Source organism: Equus caballus, chromosome 12, assembly GCF_041296265.1.
Source record: "Equus caballus isolate H_3958 breed thoroughbred chromosome 12, TB-T2T, whole genome shotgun sequence".
Lineage (NCBI taxonomy): Eukaryota > Metazoa > Chordata > Mammalia > Perissodactyla > Equidae > Equus > Equus caballus.
In genome coordinates this window covers 25,673,578-25,679,659 of record NC_091695.1, presented here as the reverse complement: position 1 = coordinate 25,679,659, position 6,082 = coordinate 25,673,578, and positions in this window count along the sequence as shown.

Below are 6,082 nucleotides of genomic sequence, written 5' to 3'. Positions count from 1 at the left end.
AGTGGAGAAAGGCATGTCATTAGGCATTACAATCCAGGAAGGAAACCCACAGGGGGCTGTGGGGACACAATAAGGGCACACAGCCTGTTCCAGATGAGGATGAGATCGGTGTATGGGAAGGCTTCCTGGAGAAAGTGTCATCTAAGCTTAAACCTGAAGGATGAGTCAGAAGTGAGGAGATGAAGAGGAGGGCCCCGGGAGAGTGGCCCAAGAATACGGTGGGCTCAAGGTTGTGAAGGAGAGAGGGAAACCTTGAGGAATCCGAGGAATCCCTTCAAGTGATTCAAGGACTGGCCGGTGGTGTAGTGGTTAAGTTCAGCACTCTCTGCTCTGGTGGCCCAGGTTCGTGGGTTAGGATCCCAGGTGCAGACCTACACCACTCATCAGCCATGCTGCGGTGGCAACCCACATACAAAATAGAGCAAGATTGGCACTGATGTTAGCTCAGGGCAAATCTTCCTCAGCAAAAATAAAAAAAGGTAATTCAGGCTGGCCAGGGTACAAAGGAGTATGGAAGGGTCTGGAGAGAGAGCCGTGAGAAGGGGCAGGCTGTGCCCAATGCCGAGGAGCTTGGACAGGCTCCGTGGACATCAGTCGAGGAACAGAGGGGTGCTGAGGTATTTTAACCTGCAGGGGTTGGGGATGGGGAGGGACAAAAGTAGAGAGTAACATTTCTCCTATGACTTTCATCTACACCCCTCCCTGACTCCCCTGCCCTGCTTCTCCTACCCTGCTGGAGTATTCTACAGCAAATCTCAGTCATCAAACCATTTCATCTGTAAATACTTCAGGTTGTAGCTCTAACAGATAAGCCCTCTTTTACTTAAATATCACCATAGTATCATTATCACATCTACAAAAAACCCTCAATGATTTCTTAATATCATGTACTATGCAGTCTGCTCAAATTTCCCTAATTGTCTCAAATATGTCTTTTTACAGTTCATTTGTTCAAATTAAGAGCCACACAGGGTATTTGGTTGATGTGCCTTTTAAGTCTTTTTAAACGTATAAGCGTCGTCTCCCACATGCTTTTTGTCCTTGTTTATTTGTTGAAGAAATGGGGTGGTTTGTTCTGTCACATTTCCCACATTTTGGATTTGGCATCCTTTTGGTGTCATTTGAAATGTTTCTTTGGCTATTTCCTGTAAACACACAGGTTGGAAGTTCAAGGAGACTCAGTTTAATAATTTTGGCAAGAATAATTCAGAGGTGGAGCTGTGGGCTTCCTAAGGGCTCCTGTCAGCAGGCCCCTGGTACCTATTGTCCTGTTCTTATCATGTTAAGATTGGTCAATGGGCTCAGACATTGTCAGTCTCATCCACTTATTATAAAGTTTCCCATCGACTGTGTGCCTGATGATTGTAGCAGCCATTGATGATCAATGCCTCGACCCATTATTTTATCAGGGCTGCAAAATGGTGATTTCCTATTTCCATCTTTCCCTCTGCTTTCAACAGCGAGAATTCCTTTAGAAAGAAAAACTTCCCCTTATTAACTATTTTGTTACCCTGGCATAAATGCTTGGTTTTTCTTCTTTTTACCAGTTTTAAGAATAATGAATTGATGCCCTAGCAACCTCCAGGGGTGACTCCTCATTGCTTCTCTTTCAAAGTCTCATTTTAAATATACTTGATGTGTTTCAATCTATTTTCACCACGATTCCTTTTGATGTTCAAACTGCCACATCTTTGGCCTTTGCGAACTTTACCAATCCAGTATCTGTGTCCTTTAGACATAATCCTATTCGTTTTAGAGAGTGTCTTTACTTTCGAGCACAATGAGATGTTCACGTCCATCTCATGGGGTGTGTTTCGTATCCCAGACCTGAAACCAGCCATTTCTCCAAGTAACGCTGGGTCCCTTTAATGGGACATGGTATTTAAAGACTGTAGTCGGGATGCTGTCATTTCTAATTCTCCTGACTTGTCATTGCTTTTGGGCTTTGGATAGAGTTAAATCACACATAAGTTTTTGGAAGAAAAAATACGTCATGAATGCCTAATAATGACACTTTAATTCAAATTTTACTTCCTTAATTTTACATTCGTATCTCTTTTTGTCTTTCTCTGGAAATGTTGGTTCTTAACAATACTATACAGACACACAGTTGTATAGTATTTAAAAAATATGTTTTATATATTATCACTGGTTTTAGCAATATCGATACTATGAATAACAATACTGTTGCTGAATGCTGTTCCTCTCTCTCTCTGTCCTTTCATGCTTCCTTCCATTCTCCTCCTTAGCGTACGTCCCACAAGAGGATGCACAGTCATATCACTGTTTTAAGAATCACCAACTTGACATAAAGTTGTGTTCATTGGTTTCATCTTGTTCCTGATTTTGGAGAGCTGCTTTGCTTCTTCTCTTCCTATTATTTTAATTTAATTTTTAAGCATTTGTATATCAAACATTTACATTTTCCCAAAGCCCAAACCATGAAACAGTATACATTCCAAGAAGTTTAGTTTTCCTCTCTGTTCCCTGCACCCTATTCGTTCCCTCTGTCTTTAGGCAATGATCTTTTTCTTAAAGACAGACTATATAGACATAATTTCGCTCTCAGATAAAGGCCACATACTGCACGCCCTGTTCTGCGGTCTTCCTTCTGTGTGACTCTCTGTCCCGAGGATGCTCCCCAGCAGGGCCTTCTCCTCACTCCTCTCACGCTGCCTAGTTATCCGTGACGGGGCTGCAGTACAGCCAAGACAGCTGTCCCTCTGGATGGCTGTTTGGATCGCCCCTGTCTTTTGTTAGTACCTGTCATGCTAGACAGAATGCCTGGCTACAGGTTGCAGGGGCCAGAGCAGGTGGCCCTGTTAGGAGGCCATTGCAACTGTGTAATCTGTGAGTGAGTGATGGTGGTTTAAAACTAGGAAGAGTTGGTGGGGATGGAGAAGAGTGGATGCATTTGAATGATAATTAGGAGGTGGATCATCAACATTCATTGATGGACTGGAGATGGGGCATGTGGGAGAAAGAGGATTCGAGGATGACCCCCTGGGTTTCTGCCTGGAAAGTTAGATGGATGGTGGTTCCTCCCTTTACCCAGATCTCTCTTGCCTCCTTCCTGCCCTCCATTGTGCCCGCTTGCAGGCAGCCTCTCCTCTTCCTTTTTGGACCAGGTTTCTCAGCCTTAGCGGTGGCCCTTTGCTCCACGGTTCCTTCTCTGGCGCTGACGTCTCTGCTGTGCCTGGGCTTCGCCCTCTGTGCCTCAGTCCCTGTCCTCCCCCTCCAGTACGTCACCTTCATCCTGCAAGTGATCAGCCGCTCCTTCCTCTATGGGAGCAATGCTGGCTCCTGACCCTTGCGTAAGTGGGCTTGGGGTGCGTTACATAATGGGGGACACATGGGGCAAAGGGAAGCGTGCCTGAGGTACAGAAATTGGGAGGTGAGGATGGGCCTGAGATCGTCAGGTGATGGAGACGGAGTATGGGAGCAGGTGTAGGGGGTGGTGCCTGGAGGTGAGGCTGGCAGGAGGAGTAGAGCTTTCATGTGCTTGATTTTTCGTATCAGCTCTCCCTCTGCCTCTGTTACCTACCTGGTGAGTGCTTATTCACCCTCCGAGGCCCACTTCTGTGCCAACATTCCCAGGGAAGAGTTGGAAAGAAAGTGTCTTCCCTTATTTGTGCCCTGGGCACTGTATTTTTGCTGCCTTTGATGGTGCACACATCATCTGGCATATAGTGATGTGTTTTTGTGTTCATCTTTTTCTTGCAACTTCCCTGGGGTGCAGTGAGTGTCTGGATCCCTGCTGTTTTCCCACTGTCAAGCACAACAACTTCTCTGTGTTCTGTGGCTTGAAAGCCTGACCCAAGGCAAAGGGGAGAGGGCTCTGTGGTGTGGGTGGGTGAAGGCAGGTTGAGAACAGGGGAGTTGTGAGCAAGTACCTGACAAAGGCCCACCCCAATCAGGTCCTGCTTGGAGGGAGGGTCCATGAGTGTCACTGGAACCCCATTTATCTCTCTCCCAGTTTCCCTCCGGAAAACTTTGGGAAGATCTTCGGGCTAGTGATGGCCTTGTCAGCCATTGTGTCTCTGCTCCAGTTCCCCATCTTCACATTCATCAAGGGCCCCCTCCAGAACCAACCGTTCTATGTGAGTATTGTGGGCCTCAGACCACCAAGGGCATCCAGATCGGGGTGACTCAATGGGAACCCAGCAGGCGGCGCCCCAAATCTGGCTGAGCTATTTCCTGCAGGAACACTGCTGCACACAGGTACATCCTTGGTCTTGCTTCTCACACTGGGGTCAGTGGAAGCACCCTGCCTTGTGCTGTGGGTACCTGACACCACAGGGCTATCATGGGGTGGCTGCCCAGGGGGCCCACGTTCTTCAGAGATTTGGGGAGAAAATATTTTTTTATGTGTGTGGAGACAAGTAATCATACTCTGGAGGAGAGCGCAAAATCCTCACAACGATTCATGAAAACCTAGGATTTGAAAGATATTTCCTGCTTGCGATGAGCACAGGTGGACCTTGGTCTCGGCCCTAGGGATGCAACGTGCATTGGATTCCACAGCTGACATGAGAGGCAGAAACGCTGTGCTCTCACCCCTGCATCCCGACATCCCAGGGATGCTCACCCGCCCAGCCCTGGGAGGTGGGTGTGACTCTCCAGCTGTTTGAGCTAGAAGAAACAGAGGCTCAAAGATTTGGGTTGTGTGACTTCTATGTTCAGAAGCCCACAGCAAAGGAGCAGAAGTCCTTTGACTTTGAATTCAGTGTTCTGATCACTGCACAGCCCTTTAGCCTCATTTTGAAAAGATCAGCAAAGTGTAGAACAGGAATTCAAATCAGTCATTGGGAGGAAAAAAAAAAAAACCCTAACTGAAAGATTGAGGAGCATTACTTGGCTGTGATATCGGAGCACCCTAACTGAAGATTCAGAAGATATGATGTAGCTCTGTTCCCTCCGTCAACTTCCTGTGTGACCCTGAGCTGGTCACTGAATACTGCCTGGGCCTCTCTTTCTTCATCCATTAAATGGGCACAATATCCCTCCCCAGCTGGCTCCACAGGTCGGAATGAAAAGTAACGCAGAGTCCTTCCTCCAGGGCACCAGAGTGTCTGAGTGGAAAGTGGAAGATAAACTAGGCGGAATTCTGGTCCCCTCATTGGTCGTGGACATTGCTCAGAGTTCCCGGACTTCACCTCCCTCCTTCCTGTCCTCCTCCAAGTGAACGTGATGCTGGTGCTCGTCACTCTTCTGACATTCATGCACCCCTTCCTGGTGTGGCGAGAGTGCCAGTGGAAGGAAGGCCTCCCTGCAATCGCTTAGGTTGGAAGTCCTCCCTTTTCCGCTCTGCGGATGCTTTTGCTAATCTTCCCCTACCTTTGAGGACCCCGTATCCAGAAAGTCTGTGTTCACTCAGGCTACTTGTATTAAGCAGACATTACTTTTTATTAAAAGAAAAAGAAGACACCTAACTCCTAGCTTAGACTTCTGATAGGCAGGAAAAGAATTTCAGTGCCAAGCTGATTGATACCATACAGACCCAAAGCAAAAGCTTGTGGAAGTTCTCCTTAGTCCCAGAGCAGGAAGCACACGGGCTTGGCAGATCCTTGACCCAAAGGGAGGTGATGTGATGGGAGAGGAAGTGTGTCACCTGCTTCTCTAGGCCTCCTTGGCCCTGAAGCCCATGTGTGCCTGGGCCCTGTACTGCCAGGTAAATTTCCAGGTGGAGGGTGAGGTTGTCATGGCCTCAGCTATGCCCCCTGGCATTTGGAGGTGGTGCGCAGCTCTCCCTCAAAGGCACAGCCTTGGTTAGAGAGCGGCAGTGACAAAGGCTTGTTTAGAGAGCCTTGGGGGAATGAGGAGAGACGGGGTGTGGGGGGGTGGGTGGCCCTGAGCCTGCGATCGGCTTTGCCACTGATGCTGGAGGCCCTTGAGCAGACCCTTCTCTGGGCTGAGCATCAGTTTTCCCATCTGTAAAATGAGAGGATTCTGGAATTGGAGGTTCTTTCTGAAGCTAACATTCTAGAAGGTTTTAAGAGGAGTGGCAGAGAATCAGGCCACCCAGAGAGCCTTGGGCACCAGCTGGCCTGCTCGACTGAAGGATTTCTGACAAAGCCTCTTA